General features: G+C 44.4%; 1 protein-coding gene and 1 non-coding gene across 2 annotated transcripts in view; one reads left to right on the forward strand and one right to left on the reverse strand.

Moving 5' to 3' along the window:
* Positions 1-4,026: 4,026 nt before the first annotated feature.
* Positions 4,027-17,863, forward strand: part of EXTL3 (exostosin like glycosyltransferase 3) — a 143,049-nt gene continuing 129,212 nt past the window's right edge. Inside the window, exon 1 of the mRNA XM_028159369.2 lies at positions 4,027-4,089. The gene's annotated coding sequence lies outside the window, so the exon portion shown is untranslated. The remainder of the gene's footprint in view (positions 4,090-17,863) is intronic.
* LOC114234871 (small nucleolar RNA SNORA1) lies at positions 11,446-11,581 on the reverse strand. The gene has a single exon (XR_003621053.2). It is a non-coding gene; the product is annotated as a small nucleolar RNA SNORA1 (small nucleolar RNA).

Consider the following 17,863-nt stretch of genomic DNA (forward strand, 5'->3'; position numbering starts at 1 on the left):
TTTCTGGAGAGCCAGTGGTTGTTCCATCAGTACACTGCTGGCTGGGCTTCTGGTTCCTTCAAAAGTGTTAGGAGGGCCTCATTTCTCCCAGAGATTCTCTCGGTCCCTGTCACCTCCGAAGTCAGGAGGTAAGGCTCAGTGAAGATTTCAAGCTTCTCATCTCACCCACATGGCAGGGCTAATTGGGAGAGGCTGGCTCAGTTCCAGAAGACTGGATTTCACCCTTGTAGGGCACCCACCCCAAGCAGAGAGGGCTCTTATCGGCCTCTTGAACTAAAGCTGAGTTGTTCAGCAGGAGGGCATTTGTGTGCCTTCTAATGACAGGGATCCTGCCTATCATTCTCAACCCATGTCCTCTCTGCCCGTGTCCCATGTTTAAATGCAAAAGACGCCACTCTGCCTCCAGGTATTTGGGCATGTCTTTTCAGCTCTTCCTGCAGGAGGCCAGACACATCAGATGTAGACACAGATATCTGACTCATAGGAAGCCTCTGGGCTCTCTTATCTCACTGACATCCCTGGTTTCAACTGGAAAGGCGGGAAAGGTGTTAAAGAACAGAAAGAAGAAAGTTGTAATCAATTTGGTGAACATAAGGAAATATCCAACATCACTCAAAAACGATTTAGAAAATGATAGTATTTTTACCATTGAAACTTAGCAGGGTTTGAGAAGATTAAGGCCTGTTGAGGGCATGATCGTAGCCTCTGGAAACAGCTGGGTGGGCACCTGGCTCCTCTGTGTATTGTCTCTGTGACCTTAGAGAGTTCGTTGTCTTCTCTGAGCTTCAGTTTCAACTTCAGTCTCGATGTGGCTGCTTCTTGAATTCCCTAGTTGTAGGACTTCCATTCAGCCAGATTTCAGGTGGTTCTGAATGATGGTTGTTCTGCAGTTTAGTTGTAATTTTGATGTGGTTGTGGGAGGAGGCGAGTACCACATTTACCCATGCCGCCATCTTGACCAGAAGTCCATCAGTTTGGTTTTACTGTGTTTAAGTTGTTAGTGTTCTGATGCATTTGAGATTACATAATGTACATGATTACTATCTTTGTCATCTGAGGGGTGCAATTTTCATAAGATTACACTTTGAATCCCAAGCTCTTGTCTCTGGTATAGGTTGAACTGTTACTTCTCCAAAATTCATAGGTTGAAGTCCTAACCCCGTGTGCCTCAGAATGTGACCTTATTTGGAAATAGGGTCATTTCCGATGTAATTCGTTAAGATGAGGTCATACTGGAGTAGGGTGACCCCTAATCCAACATGATTGATGTCCTTATAAAGGAAGGAAATTGTGCTGGAAACCAAGATCAACAGTAATTAATATGAATGAGTGCACCAGAAGGCCGAGTGGCTCCTTTGAAATTCACAGGGTGAATTTGCATTTTATGACCTACTGCTGACTCAATGGCCTAAAGCAAACACCCCCAAAACTTGATAATCTTACTATTTACTATAAACATTACCATTGATATGTCTGTTTGCATTTCTAAAAGGCAATTGTGTATTCTAGTAAATAAAAGCAGCTGGGAAAAGGAGACTCGGTGGAACTTGACTTCTATAGTTGAGTTTGCCCTGGCCTCCCCCTATAAAATCAAAATTAATCTTGTCTTGTGTGTATCATTTGTACGTCAGCTCTTTCTCCAAGCCTTTGAACCCGAAAGCCACGCTGGCCGTGGCCTTTCACAAAATTGGACACAGGCACTAATACAGGGAGAACACCATGTGAATATGAAAATGGCCATTTGCAAGCCACGAGAGCAGCCCGAAACAGATTTTTCCTTCCCATGCCTCAAGGGGAACCAATCGTGTCAACTTGTTGATCTCAGACTTGCAGCCTCCAGAACTGTGAGACAATACATTTCTGTTGTTTGCTACTCAGTCTGCAGTGCTTTGTTATATCAGCTCTAGCAAACTAATACACTGTCCAATAAATAGACTTTCCTTTTGTGCCCCATAGCATGTGCTGACAAGCAAAACTGTCATGGTTCCCTAAAACCTTAGAACTTTTCTTAGGTAATTTTTTTTATTACTTCAAGAGAGGGGAAACTGAAATATTGCAATGCCATCCAAAATTAGAAATAGTCCCAACAACTTAGAAATGTTTGAAAATATATTTAATTAAAATAAAAGAATCTTAAGCCCTGCCTGGGTGGCTCAGTTGGTTGGAGCGTCATCCTGTACACCAAAAGGTTGGGGGTTTGATTCCTGGTCAGGGCATATACCTAGGTAGTGGGTTCCATCTCCGGTTGGCTCTCGTATGGGAGGCAACCAATTGATATTTTTCTCTTGCATTAATGTTTCTCCCGCTCTCTCTCTCTTTCTCCCCCCACTCTCTAAAAATCAATAAAAACATATCCTTGAGTGAGGATTTAAAATAATAATAATAAATAAAATACAGTAAAATAATCTTAAGACACATTAAACTCTAAACTATTTACATTGCTCCAACGTTTCTATTTATATTTGTCAACACGTATATTCTCACATGCTTGGAATCATTGGCTATGTGCTTTCTTGTCTTGTGTTTTTCATTTAACCTTATTTGATAGAAATATTTCTACATAGGGAATAATGTTCATAGAGTTATTTAAATAGCGATGTGTTAACGAAAAAACCATTGAAACCTGTAAAGAACTTTAGTGAGTTTATTTGAGCCAAAATGTCGACATATGCCGGGAAGCAGAACCTCAATGAATTGAGATAATGCTCCGAAGAAATGGTGTGTTACATCTGTATTTATACATTGCCATCAGAGGAGGGACATAAGTGGGCTACATGAAATTCATTGGTGACGGATTAAGGAGGTGGGATAAAGTCAAACGGTGGGAAACCCCTGGGATTGGATAAAAAGCAAAATGATGGACACATACTTAGGTGGGTACAGGAACAATTAACATGATAATGAAGGAATTTGAAGTATCTATCCTGGCGCCCACCACATTTGGTTGTGCCCCAGGGGCTCCAGCAAAAGAAGGAAGTTACAAGTTACCCAGACATCTCACAGATATGTTATCTTAGAGGCAAAAAGGCAAATGGGCTCAGTAAGGAAGATCTAAGTTGACCTTTGTCAGGGAAGATATCGGCCTAGGACATGACTGCCCACTATAACCTGTTTGTAGTTAAATATTTAATTTTCAAACCATCCTTTGTGGTTATTTCAGGTCTCTGAGTTTGCAAGACTGCCACGCAGGCCTCCCCTGAGCTTGTCAGGTTAGCATGTGGCTCCTTCCGTTCACAGATGTATGATTTACGTGCCTTTCATATATTATTAGTCATTTCTTATTTTCTAATTTTTCACTATGAATATTTTTGTATAATTTATCTTTTTTCACTTATCTTGAACTATTGCCTTCAGGTATATACCCAGAAGAGAAAATCCTGGATTACATAGTGTAGTACTTCCTGTTACATATTAATCCATTACTCTTTTAACAGATTGAGCCTGTGGTTTCACCAGAAATAAAACTAAGTGTGCAGATTTTTTCCCATAACCTTGACATCATTCAGTCTTACAATTTTAAAAGTTTTTTCCCCCTAGTTTAAAAAGCTTTTCCTCGTCTTAAAGTTTGCTTTAATTTTATACTTATGTGGGAGGTGGCCCCAGGCACTTTTAAAGCACCTGATTTACGTTTATACCTTACTGAGACAGGAGCGTTTTGCAACAAATGCTGGCTTCCTGCGGTGGCCCTAAGTGGGCAGTCAGCCTTCCCCTCTCAGCGGCAACTCTCCCAGTTCCTTCCTGCACGTTCACCCGCCGCGGGGCCAGGGCGCCCTTTGGCACTGCGCCCACCAGGGGTCAGCGCAGGCTCAGTTTTAGGCTCTGGCTTCCCACAATGCACCGGGCTCTGTAGTCCCCGCGTCGGAAGGTGACGGAGCTGCGGCTGGGCGGCCGAGCCACCGAAGGTTTGCGAAGTGCGGGCGGGGCTGCAGAGGGGCGGGGCGGGGCGTTCCGGGGGCGGGGCCGCGTGGGGCGGGGCCAGGGCCCGCCGCCGCCGCCGCCGCCGCCGTAGTCCCTCCTGCGGGCCGCAGCACGGGTTCAGGTCGCGCCCTCCCCAGCAGCGGAGACCGCTCCCCCTGGCGCTGTAACAAGGTAGGGGGCTGGGGTTGGGGGCGATGTGTGGCGTCTTTTATTAGTTGTGCAAACGGGGACGTCTTAAGCTGCTTAAATTTCGAGCCGGAGCAACCCGGTTGGTTCGGAGGGAACCTGTTTTAAAACTCTTTTGTCTGCGTTCCTTTCTCCGCGTCTCTGGTCTCTGCGGGGCTGTGTCCGGGGAGCCTGGTTTGGGGAGTTGGTGCCCGGGTGATTTCCAGCTTGTGCACGGAAGCAAGCCCCAGAGCGGGGCTGGGGTGGGTGCGGGCTGGTGTGGGTGCGGACGCAGGAGACACTGGCGGTCGGTCGGTCGGGATCTGTCTCGCCCTGTGGGTGGGGGTCTGAGCCCAGCTGCTCCAGGTACTGGAGTGAGGGGCGGCTGCCACGAGCCCCGCTGCGCCCCCCTGTCAGGTGGAGGCCGTCCTGAGATGTAAGCTAGTGGGTGCTCTCCAGTGCTCCGGGACCCAAACGCGCCGCACCCAGGACCCCTCTCCGGGACACTGCTTCCCCACAGTCCCTGCTGCCCCCCTCCAGAGCCCCTCCCAGCGCGGCGGACCCTCGTGTGGGGGTTCCACACTGAGAACTTTTCAGAAAGTTTGGCAGCCGGGAGCCCGGGAATGTGGGGCAGCCGGGAGAGCTGAGGTCGCCGGTGTCCGTCCTCCTCAGCTTGTTTCTGGGCGCACTGCCTGGCTCCCTCGGTTCCGTCTCGCTCCCTGCTACCCCAGCACCCCTCGGGGGCAATGCCAGTCTGGAGGAATCCACCCTTGCCCGCTCCCAAAAGCTCCGAAGAGAGGACTACTCCGATCTCTACCCCAAGGTAGAAGAATTTACATTTTTAAAGGTATATTCTTATACCTCACCCTATAGTCATTCCAATATATTCATATCGATTGATTTTACATGTGAAATCTAAGCAGTTTCCCTTATTGTTTAGTAATAAAGGTTATAATTAGGAACACTACCTGATAAATTCTTCAGGTGAACATGATTCTGATGAATAAATGAGCTGTAGTAAAAGGCAGAAGATGGGAAATCAGGCAAGCTTGGCTTCCAAAAACATTTCTAATGTTAAGAAGAGGTTGGATTTAATTATCTTTATTGTTCCTTCCAAATGCAAAATGCTGGACTCACCTCTTGACTTGAGATAGCAATCAAATATAAGAAAATTCTTTCAAATTATTTTAAAATGGGTATTATCACCTCACGTATTCCCAAGGAAAGAATCTAGGAGTTATTAGGATTCCATATCTTTGTTAAGGAGAATTTCTTAATGGTCCTTAACTCCATCTCTGGGTACTTTCCTTCAGAAGTGTCAGTTCTCTATCAAAATATGAAATTATGAATTGCTTATATGTATAATATTTTCTATTTGGAAAATATTTTCCACATCTGACATTAATATTTATTTAAATGCATTGTGTATTTGTGAGTAAAAAAGGTAAACCTTTAAATGATTAAAAGCAAGAAAAAAATTGTTGCCTGGCCAGTGTGGCTCCGTGGTTGAGCATCGACCTATGAACCAGGAGGTCACGGTTTGATTCCGTGGTCAGTGAGGGTGTGCAGGAAGCATCAGTGATTCTCTGTCATTATTGATGTTTCCATTTCTCTCCCCCTTTCCCTCTCTGAAATCAATAAAAAAATATTTTTTTAAAAAAATTGTCTTAGCTAGTAGACATCCTCAGTTAGTGGAGATAAATGAAAAAGATGAAACTAAAATCGAATAACTCATTAATAGAAAAAAGCATCCATAAGAATTAGAGGACACTGTTTGAAGCTTAAAAGAAGCAGTTTAAGCCCTAACTGGTTTGGCTCTGTGGATAGAGCGTTGGCCTGAAGACTGAGGGGTCCCAGGTTCGATTCTGGTCAAGGGCATGTACCTTGGTTGCGGGCACATCCCCAGTAGGGGGTGTGCTGGAGGCAGCTGATCCAGTGTTTCTCTCTCATTGATGTTTCTAACTCTTTTTCCCTCTCCCTTCCTCTCCGTAAAAAATCAATAAAATATATTTTTTTAAAAAGAAACAGTTTAAGAACATGTTAAAGATAACATTGCACAGTAGATTGCAAGCATCAGTAAGCCCATAGCCTCAAGAGATTCATGTGGAAAGACACACCCATATAAAGAAATGTATAGACAAATTCATGAGCTCCCTAAAAATAAGTGGATCAGATGTTTCCCACATTAACTGTAAATACCATGCACGTTGGATTAATTTAAACTGTTGGCCCATTGCTTTTACAACCTTCCAATTCCTTTATTATTTCAAAAGAGGCACAGCTGGCCCAGTTCTTGCTTCTGAAACAGGTAAACTAAAACCCCACAACTGACCTCTAGCCACAGACTGGCGTTGACAGGAGTTAGCACAAATAAGCAACTCATAATTGACTCATTACTTGAGCAGATACCTCCTGAGTGCAAGACTGGACTCACTGCTTTAGCTCACTCCTAATGAAAAATAGCCATGGGTATGATTGCTTATTGGGTGCTGTGTCATCAGAACCATACAACTAGGGGCCTAGGATATTCCTCAGGATTTCTCAGAAGATCTGTGAAGACATGAGGAGCTCAAACGAAAAACACAACTTATTTTGGAGGGAGAAAGGAATAAAGTACTTAGAAATAGTTCCCCTTTGGCTTTCATCTTTAAGGTGCCAGTATTTAAAAAGCTGCTTATTATATTATGATACTAATTATAACATTAACTAATTATAGCATTCACAAAATCATGGAGATAAAGTGGCAAGAGGTGAGGCCTGGAAAGATAAGATTAAAGAGAGAGGTAGGAGCCAGGTCACAGAAGGCCTGGGAAGGGCGAGGGGGGCCACTGAACACTTAGTGGGAGAGGGACAGGATCAGAGCTGCTTTAGGTAGCTCACCCGGAAGCCTGTGAAGGACAGACTTAAGAGGCTAGGAGGCGGGAAGAACTGCTAGGAGGCTGGAAGAACTGCTAGGAGGCTGTAGCAGTGATGAGGAAAGAAATGATGAGGGCTTAGCATTTACAGAATGCATTACCAGTGTCCGCATTCTCATACATTATTTCATTTGGTTTTCATAACGGTTCTTTGCAGCCAGTAGGTTAATATTCGTATCTTCATTTTGTAAGCTTCCCTCAGCGCGTTGTGTTCATCATCCCTGACCTTTATAAAAAAACACTATAAATTAGGTATTACTAGCCCACTTGACAGACGTGCATACTGAGGCCGGTTAAGGAGCAGCCCTAGGCCCAGTGTCTAGTGCAGGACTCATTGTGAATAGCGGGTGGGTCCTGCTCCACTAAAGAATGAGGCAAGACAAATCTTCCAGGCAAACCTATGCCCCGAAAACACCTCTCAGGGGTCAGCAATGGCAGTGAGACCGCAGTGCCCTGTAAACACTTCCGTCTCTGCAAGGGTCCCATTGAACAGAACAGTGTGGCGGTTCCTCAAAATAGTGAACATAGAATTACTGTGTGATCCAGCAATTCCACCTCTGGGTATATACCCCAAAGAAGTAAAAGCAGGATCTCAAACGTATCTGTACACCCATGTTCATGGCAGCAGCATTCACAATACTCAAGAGGTGGAAACAACTCAGGTGTCCATCAGTGGAGGAATGGGTAAACAAAATGTGGTATATCCATACAATGAACTATTATTCAGTGTGGAGAGCGGCTACAGTGTTTGGACAGGTTCACGCCGCGGACTAATGAGAGGGCCTAGTCCTCTCATGGCAAAGTCACGTGCAAATCCCAGCTTGGAGGGCAAAGCCCTCCCAGCTCAGCTATAGCCAGAGGCTATAGTTGTAAGCTTGAACCTATGGTCCATGTGCCTGAGTGACGTGGGCTTGATAGAGTTCAGGTGCATGTAATTGAGTAGATTCGAAACCCACGAGAACGTTGTAACCGTGCCCTTACTTTGCCTCGTGGAATCGGGCTATAAAATAGAGAGACAGCTTACCGGCTGTGGCACTGTCTCTCTCCATCAGAGAGGGCAGCGTCCCACCCAGACCCAGCTTTCTTCTCTTGTCTGTCTTTTCTAAATCCTTCACCGTCCCCACTCAGGTTCACCCTTGGCCGTGCTGGCGGCACAATTAGCCTTAAAAAGGAAGGAAATTCTGACATCTGCTACGACATGGATGAACTTTGAGGACGTCGTGCTGAGTGAAATCAGCCAGTCACAAAAGGACACACTGTACAATCCATTTATAGTAGTCACATTCAGAGAAATGAAGAATAGAAAGGTGGTTGCCAGAGGCCAGGAGGCGAGGGGAATGGGAAGTTGCTGTTTAATGGGGATGGAGTTTCAGTTTGGAAAGATGAAAAGAGTTATGGAGATGGATGGTGGTGATTTTTGTACAACAACGTTTATGTACTCAATGCCTCTGAACTGTACATTTAAAAATTGTTAAAATGGTAAACTTTATGTTATGAACAGATGACCAAAGTCCAGGTGCACGTGATAAATTAGTGAGCAGGAAGACTAGGAAATTCATTCCAAAAGTAAAACAGACATCTCGTGGAACCCAGCCCAAGGAAAGGATGCTCGCTGGACGCCTAGAGACAGATCACAGAAGTGTCAGGCTAGAAGGTACCAGAGACACCATTTTGTGACGTCTCCAGTTTTACAGATGAAAACAATGAGGCCCAGAGTTATCAAGCGATTTTCCCAGAGTCACTGAGCAAATTCAGGCAAAGGGAGAATTCAAAGCAAAAACTTTGGGTTGACAGACAGAGGTGGTTTTCTTATTTAAGCAGAAAGAGAAACCAAGCTTTCCGTCTTTATCAGCCTTGATACAGCAGATTCATAGGCTTACAATCACTGAAGAAATTGGGGTGCTTAGAATTCAGTGTCTGGTTGCTGGCTTTGTCTAGGTACTTAGGGGAAAGTGGTGATGAGTTAGTTTGTTCATTCATTCATTCTCAGATATTTGAGGGACTGTGTTGTGTCAAGTGTCCTCTCCAGTTTCCAGTTTTTCTGTCTAGTAACAACTGTCTGTGAGCCTTACTCTAGTCCAGTGGTCGGCAAACTCATTAGTCAACAGAGCCAAATATCAACAGTACAACGATTGAAATTTCTTTTGAGAGCCAAATTTTTTAAACATAAACTTCTTCTAACGCCACTTCTTCAAAATAGACTCGCCCAGGCCGTGGTATTTTGTGGAAGAGCCACACTCAAAGGGACAAAGAGCCGCATGTGGCTCGAGAGCTGCAGTTTGCCGACCACGGCTCTAGCCGCTCTGCCAGTCACCCTTGGACATCAACTCTTAGTTAAGTGTCCTGGAAAGGTGTTAGGGGAACAGGTAGCGTCGGAGGGGAGCTGATACGAGTTAAAGTGGCAGGGTGTCAAATGCCGAAGAGAGTTGTGATTCCAATGAGGAAGCCACCCAGAGCTCAAGGATTCTCATTAGGGCGATGTCTAGGGCTACAGATGCAGAAGGCTTGGAGTCCTGCTCGTGTAACTCACCCTTGGCACAGAGCAAAGGTGGGGACTGCCTGGCCTTCTTAATGCCTGCGTGGAGGATCAGAGTGATACATGCAGACAAAGAAAGGTGCGAAGGAAGAGGAAGAGATACAGAAGACAGTGCAGTGTGGAAAAACCCTGATTTTTGTGGAATGACATCCCCATCTTGTGGCCTCTAAGGAGAAAGCCACGTTGGCTCTTTACAACTATGTGCAAATTGTGAATAGAGCGCCCCCCGCCCCCCCCCACACACACACTTTTAAAATTCTCACCCGAGGATTTGAGAGAGAGAGAGAGAGAGAGAGAGAGAGAGAAACTTTGATGTGAGAGAGAAACATCAGTCCATTGCCTGCCATATGCACCCCAACCAGGGATTGAACCCCCAGACTTTGGTGTACGGGATAATGCTCCAACCAACTGAACCACCAGGCCAAGGCAAGCCCCTTTAAAAAAAAAAATCCAATATCTCCTGCTGCTTCCTGAGGTGTAGGATGCAAGGTAAAACATAACTTGCAAAATAAGGCGCTAGTTTTAGCAAAACAAGCACCATTGAAACCATTTAAGAGGGAGGGGCCCAGCAGGGAAGGCGCAGTGCCTGGCATATAGGACACACACACAATATATTCTAGCTATTTTTAAAATGATAAAACATAAAAGTGGTCATGGCAGTGAAGTAGAAATAGATCCTATCAGGCACCTGAGATGAGACATCTTGGCATGGAATGTAGCTTTAGATTTCTTGGAAGCCACGGTATAAAAGGAAACAGGCTTTCTTTTCTGACGAGATAAAATATACAGATTCAATTACAGAGAGACATTTTTTTTTTTCTGGATCTAAATTCAAGGAAGGATTTATCACATGAGCTCCCTTGAATATAATTTTGAAGCTATGTACAATATCTTTAGTAACATTTTATGGACAACTCTAAAAACGTCACGCAGATGAATGGTTTCTACCTTTGGCAGGAAGTATCTGCAGTTATCACGAACGTGTAAAGACTTTCTCTGTTAGAATGCTGCAGGCGTAGGATTCTGGGAGTGTCGCTTGCAGGAAGTTACCTAAGTATGAGTCAGAGGAACCTGGAAACGTGGGCAGAATAGGATAGCCGAGCGGGAAAAGGTCTAATTGCCTATTGAGCTCCGTCATCTTGAATGTTCTCATGGGGGAGAGGGTTCCTGGGCAGGAAACAAGAACTAAGTGGTCCAACAGGCACTTAAGCTTTGAAGCAAGAATAGAATAAGCCCTGTGCTACTCTTGTCACAAGATGGCAGGCTCTCGGGACATGAATGCCTGCTGCTGCTGGGTAGATCAGCAGCTCACCACCGGCCTCTGAATGTGCTGCAGACACACAGGTCGTGATGCAGTGGGAAGGTCACGGACTTTGAAGTCAGATAAATCTGGTTCAGCTCCTAGCTCTGCTACTTAATAGGCATGTGATTGCACAAATGACTTCATTTTTATGATCCTCAATAGGATGTTAGTATCTACCTTTTATGAGTCATTTTACTGATCAGAGATAAGATATAAAAACAATAAAAAAATAGCTAACAATCAATGATGCTTAACTCAGATGAAGCATTATGTTAAGTGCTTTACCTGCATCATTTCATTTATTCTTCAAAGCAGCTCTCTGTGCTACAATAACATCTGGCACCTAGTAGATGCTCATCACATGGTACATATTGGTATTACTTGTATCAGTTATAATAATGAATTGATCAGGTAAAAGGGAAAGAGGCCATCTTTGCTATTTCAGGGCAAATATAGGTTGAGGAGACAGAGAGGGCATGGGCCGGACCATCTATTTACAAACTCTTCGAGCTCAGCCAATCTGGGACTAGAACTTATTGAAGAAGCAGACAGAAATCTGGGATCTGTGAGCTGGTGTTTTTGTTTTGTTTTTTTTGCTTGTTTGTTTTTTATGTTACAGATCTCATTGTCACCACTACAATAAAATTACTGTGATGGAAACATAACCTGTGTTCTCAATGCAGCCACATTAACAATTTCTGGACACCATGAACAACAGTGTCCATTTTCATCTAGAATGAGGCTTGCAAACTAACTGTTCCTTTTTTACCTTTGTATGTTTGCTTTTCCCTTTGTGTTTTAGCAAAAATCCTCTTTCAAACATTCTAATCTTATCTCAGCTAGCCCGGGGGAAATAATGATTGATTCACACCTGGGCCAGGTTAAAGTTTAAACTTAACTGTTCTTAGGCCATATGGTGTCTGGTCTGGTTCCTTCTCACTTGTCTAGACTCATCCTCTGACTGCTCCCTGCCCTCCCTGTGCTACATTCATGCTGTGCAATTACAGCCCCTGGGAGTCCGCCTGTTCCACATCTCATGTGTTTTATACTCTGCTGCTCCCTCTGCTTTCCAGTGTTACACTACCGCAACCTTTTACAGCTAGGGTTCAGGACCTGAAGAAGGGGCCGTGCACAGATGAAAACACTAGACAGGAAATATGAATTTAGAAGGCATGGGGAGCCAGGTGGAAACCTCTCTTTAGTGGAGAAGCTCACTGAAACCCTGGACCTGTCAGCTTTTATTCACTTGAATACACATTTTCCCTTTAGCAATGCATACAGGCATATCAAAGGTAAAGTCTGGTAAACAGTAAAAGGATTATCAGGTAAGGGAATTGCCTTCAGCCATTGAACCCACAGCAGGGCAATATTATGCTGATTTTCAGCCCTGCTGAACATCAAAGTCCATTGGCCTTCCAATGGGTCTTTTTGCATTTATGCTAGCTACTGTTGGTTTTAGCCCCTGGCATTATACATCTTCCCTGCCTGGAGAAATCCTCTTTCTTCAACACTGCTGAAATGTCATCTCCTCAGTGAGGCTTTCCTGGAAGGGATGATTCTATCAACATCTTGGCTCCTCTACTTGCAGTCACAGCACCTGTCACTCTATTGGCATCCATTGTTGACTCCTTCAAGGTTAGGGTTGATGTAATCTTAGCACATCCCCTAGCTTTTGGGACATGGTAACCTAAATGTGTGAAGACTGAAAAAGAGAATCAGAGTACCCTGCAGGGCCAGGAATGATGAACTTTCCAGCTTAAGAACCTGGAAATGATAGGTGAGAAGTGGGGCAGATAAATAAAAACACATGCAAGGAAGGCCTAGGATGGCAAAGTTCCTGCCTGGGTTTTTTATTTTGTTTGTTTTTTCCTTATGAAGAATGTTGGATAATTCAATAGGAAATATTCTCTAAAAGACAATACTATTCTGAGTATTCATGCCATGCTTCTCTGAAGTAGATATCATAAGACTCCAGAGTCATAGAAGCATGGAACAGACTGTCAAATCGCATAGGGAAGGTGGGGGAGGGTGGGTGGGTGGGAAAAGATCAACCAAAGAACTTGTATGCATATATGCATAACCCATGGACACAGACAATAGGGTGCTGAAAGCCTGGGGTACAGGGCAGGGGTGGGCTAGAAGAGCTCAATGAGGGGAAGGAGGGGACATATGTAATATTTTCAACAATGAAGATTAAAAAAATACATTGCAATTCAGAGAAGACATTTTAGAGACAATATGGTTCAAACACTTTGTTATTGATTAAATTTAAGGATAGAACTTGAAAATACAGGATACTTTTTAACTGTAAAAAGTAGATTTACAGTTGTGAGAACTTGAAACATAGTATATTCTTGTATTATCCTACCTAATAATAGAGTAATATGCATATTGACCATACCTTCACTACATCAACAAGCCATGCCCACCAGGAAACCATCCTGCCGGAGGCTTTCCCGGCCTTGGGCACCAGCGGGGAGCCTGTGATGGATGGCAGGCAACTAGTGGTCGGCTCCTGCGAGGGCGTCTGCTCCTGTGGTGGATTGCAGGGAGCTGGGGTCCCCTGCCCAATGGGCAGTGTCTGTGATCACAGGGAGCTGGAGGTCCCCTTCCCAGGCCTAAAGCTTTGGCCAGAGGCTTTAGGCCTGGGCAGGGCACAGCCGGTGATTGGTGTGAACTATAGAGGAAACACCTTTTCTGACTGCACATTGGCTGAGCTTCCTGTATGCCACTGGTAATGTTCTCAGTAACTTGGGTAATAAGAATCCAAAAAGATGATCTGGGGTTTTTCCACCACACTTCTGGAGAAAAAAACGAAGGTCCGCTGCTGGAGGGCTAAGAAATGTCATATCCTGCCCTAGCTTGTTTGGCTCAGTGGATAATGCCCTGGCCTGCCCACAGCAGGGTCTGGGTTGATTCTGATCAAGGGCATGTACCTAGGTTGCAGGCTCCTCCCTGGCTGGGGCCCAGATCAGGGCTCATGCAGGAGGCAACCAGTCAAAGTGTTCCTCTCACTTTGATGTTTCTCTCTGTCTTTCCCTTTCTCTTCCACATTCTCTAAAAGTCAATAGAAACATATCCTTAGACGAGGATAAAAAAAAAAAAGAAAGAAATGCATATCCTATGAAAGACACATCTTGAAAATGCCTAAAGAAAGTTGTCATTTTTTCTTGGTGAAGGGACTGGGGTCGTGTTGATGAAAACACCTTGGTGGCTGTGGGGACTGGCAGTGGCTGTAGCAGCAGGGTGATGGGGCTGGTGCCTTCCCCTGACCAGCCCGGTTGCCTCCCACAAAGAGAGGCCAGACTGCGGCTTAGGCCCGCTTCCTGTGGGGATCGGGCCTAAGCCATCAGTAGGGCATCCCCTGAGGGCTCCCAGTATGTGAGAGGGGGCATGTTGGGCTGAGGGACCCTCCCCCACCCCCCCCCACTCCCAGTATGTGAGAGGGGGCATGTTGGGCTGAGGGACCCCCCACCCCCGTGCACAAATTTCGTGCACCGGGCCCCTAGTTATTTATTAATTAGCTATTGTATTTGCCATACAAACAACTGTAAACCTACTTTTGCTCCACCCTATATTCATGACTGGTGGCCAGTAGATGAGATCTTTCAAGTGTAAATGTCTCACATGAACTCTTATCACTTTCAATGGAAACTTGAGAGTCTTGACACTGAGAAGGACCTTATCTAGTAGCCTCTTGGTGTTTGGTATTCGCTCAACCCCAGGGCTGTATCTACTCTTAAGGACTGTTGCTGGTAACTTTGATCTCTTAATTGGATGACCACTGAGATCTCAAAGCCACAGTTTGAGTCTTGTTTTATAGTTAAATCTGAATTTTTAAACCCAGATTCATGATCACATGCTAGCCTGCTGAGTTCCATCAGCCACGTTGGGCTCTGCCACACCATTCGTGAGATCCCTGTGTGGCTTATCTTCATCAGGTTGGCAGTTTGCTGTGCAGAAAAGTTGAGTGTCCCATCAGCAAACTGAGAAGTTCCCCTTTTGGATCATTAATGAAAAATATGAAAATGTACTAACACTTCTCATTTATAAAGAGAGCTTTTATAAAGTAGTGTCTCAGGATAATCAAACATTTACACACACTTCCATCTTTTCTTCCGTTTCCAAGATTTTATAAAATTATGAGATGGTTTTTGTCATTGGGTGGACCCTCCTAGTTTCCAGCCAATTCTTCTGTATTTTTCTAGTCTCTCTCCTGTTCTCCACAACAATTTTTCAGACAGCCTCCATTCTCCTTAAAACTCCCACTCTCATGTTCTCCCCATTCTCGGCAAATGACCCTGCCTGCTACTTTAAGGAGAAGATAAGGCTGTCAGTAGCACCTTCAAGTTCCTGCTGCTATGCTAAGACATTTTGTTAATTCCGCAGCCATCCTCCTTTTTTTTTTGTCCTGTTCCAACGGAAGAGGGATCCTTCCCTTGAATTAGGGCCAGCCTTTCAATCTGTGCCTTGACCTATTCTCTTGACCTTCTTCCTCCTCCCTTCTCAGGGCCTCTCTCAGGAAATTATTCCCTCTCCTGCATCCTCCTCATTAGCCTTTACACATTCTTTTATCTCATCCAACTGAAAACATCTCCCTCTGGCAACCCTCCCCTTCACAACACAGCTTCTTGATTTAGAACTGTTTCTGTTCACTGACTGTTATTCTTCCCTCAACTCTTCAGCCTCCTTCAGTTGGGTTTCTACTCCCATCCCTCCACTGAAACCTTCCTCACAAAGCCACCAGCTACTGCCTTGTTGGTAAAGCCAATGCTTATATCTTAGTAATTGTCTTATCTCTCAATAGCATCTGACTTTACTGACCACATGCCTCTCTTTGGGATTGTATTTTCCTGGGCTGCTCCTCTTGATTTCTCCTTGGGCTCAACTTCCTCAGTGTCACGTCTTTAGTGGTAGTTCTACCCTGGGCTTTCTGCTGTCACTGTCCCCACTCTTCCCAGTGTTGGTTCCAAGTGACAGAACCCCAACTCAAAGTGAACTAAACAACCAACTCACCAAACCACCAGCACCAAAAACCACAACAAAGAAAATGCATGATTCATGTGCCTGAAAAGTCCAGGGATAGATCAGGGACAGCTGGTCTCAAGACATGAAATAAGGTGTCACAAACAGCCTCACCCCTGTCTCTTAGCTTTGTTTTCCTCTGTGTGGCTTCTTTCTGAATGAAGGCAGAACGCCTCCCAGAAACTGCGGGTTTATATCCAATCCTCTTAGCAAACACAATGGAAAATTTTCTACCCAATTTCTTAAGCTGGATGTCTACAAATCATTTTTGATTCCTCACACCCCCCCCCCAACTGCTTGTCAATTTTAAAAATATATATATTTTTAAAATATATTTTATTGATTTTTACAGAGAGGAAAGGAGAGAGATAGAGAGTTAGAAACATCAATGAGAGAGAAGCATCGATCAGCTGCCTCCTGCACACCCCCTACTGGGGATGTGCCCACAACCAAGGTACATGCCCTTGACTGGAATCGAACCTGGGACCCTTCAGTCCGCAGGCCGACACTCTATCCACTGAGCCAAACCAGTTAGGGCTTAAAAATATATTTTTGTTGATTTCAGAGAGGAAAGGAGAGGGGGAGAAAGATAGAAACATCAATGATGAGAGAGAATCATTGATTGGCTGCATGCCCCCTACTGGGAATGGAGCCCACAACCTGGACATGTGCCCTGACCAGGAATTGAATTGTGACCTCTTGGTTCATAGGTCGACACTCAGCCACTGAGCCACATGGGCTGGGCTTAGCTTCTAAATATATCTCCATCCCTGCTGTTCATATTCAAGTTCAGGTCACTGTCTTTTTTCTAGATTCCTGTAATAACCTCCCAGTGATTTCCTGCTTCAGGTTTTGCTGCCCTACAATCTGTTCTTCACATCACAGTCAGGGTAATCTTTTTGGAAATGTGTATCTGATCCCATCCCTTGCCTACACAAACCTTTGATAGAAAGCCTAAAGCAAAACTTCTTGTTATGTTCTTATGCAAGGCTTTGAGTGACACAGCAACGGCTTCTCTTTTCTCTTTTCACTTCTCATTTTATCCCTTGTTCTGGACAGTTCAGCCACAGATGCCAGGCTAGCCAGCTCCCTCCCAGCTCCACGCCTTTTCACATGGTGCTCCCTCCTCCTGGACCACATCCCCCCTTTCCTAAGTAACCACTATGTATCCTTTCAGGTCTCAACATAAGCCATGACTGTATTGAGAAGAGCCTTCCATAATGCATTATGTACATACTCTTGCTGTTAGAACATCCTTCTTTTCCATCTTAGCACTTAGCACACTTTATTGTAATTGCTTATTAAATTTAATAAGGTCTGCGAAGGCAGGTATTTCCCTAGTTTTGTGAAATATCCCCAGCATCACAGAGTAGACACTCATGAATATTTGTTGACTTGTAAGATAAAATGAGATGTGATTGTGCTAGGTGATTTTCCCATTCTCTTCTAGATATTAGAATCTGGATAGATTCGATTTGCTACTGGAAAATCTAAAAGTATAATGTCTACTGCTTTCCTTTTTTATATGCTTATTGGTCCTCCTTAAAGAACAGTTACATTTTAGAATTGAAGAGGATCTTAGTAATCATCTAGCACTAATTCATTTCATTTAACAGATTAGGAAGAGGGCGCTCAGAGGGGCTCAGTAACTTGTACAAACCACAGAGCTATTTACATAATTGGACCGGAACTCAGAGGTCATGACGTTCAGCCCAGAGCAGCTTATGATATCAGCACGAGTGAAGTATGATTATTATATTATTTCAAAGGAATCTTAGGCCTATAGCTCACATGTTTTACCTTAAAAAATATATTTTATGTGTTTTTAGTGATTTTTATAGAGGGAAGGAGAGGGAGAGAAAGAAACATCATTGATGAGAGAGAATCATTGATCAGCTGCTTCCTACATACCCCTCACCGGGGGATCAAGCCTGCAACCTTGGCATGTGCCCTGACCAGGACTCGAACCATGGCCTCTTGGTTCATAGGTCGACGCTCAAC

The sequence above is a fragment of the Eptesicus fuscus genome, chromosome 6 (genome assembly GCF_027574615.1).
Source record: "Eptesicus fuscus isolate TK198812 chromosome 6, DD_ASM_mEF_20220401, whole genome shotgun sequence".
NCBI lineage: Eukaryota > Metazoa > Chordata > Mammalia > Chiroptera > Vespertilionidae > Eptesicus > Eptesicus fuscus.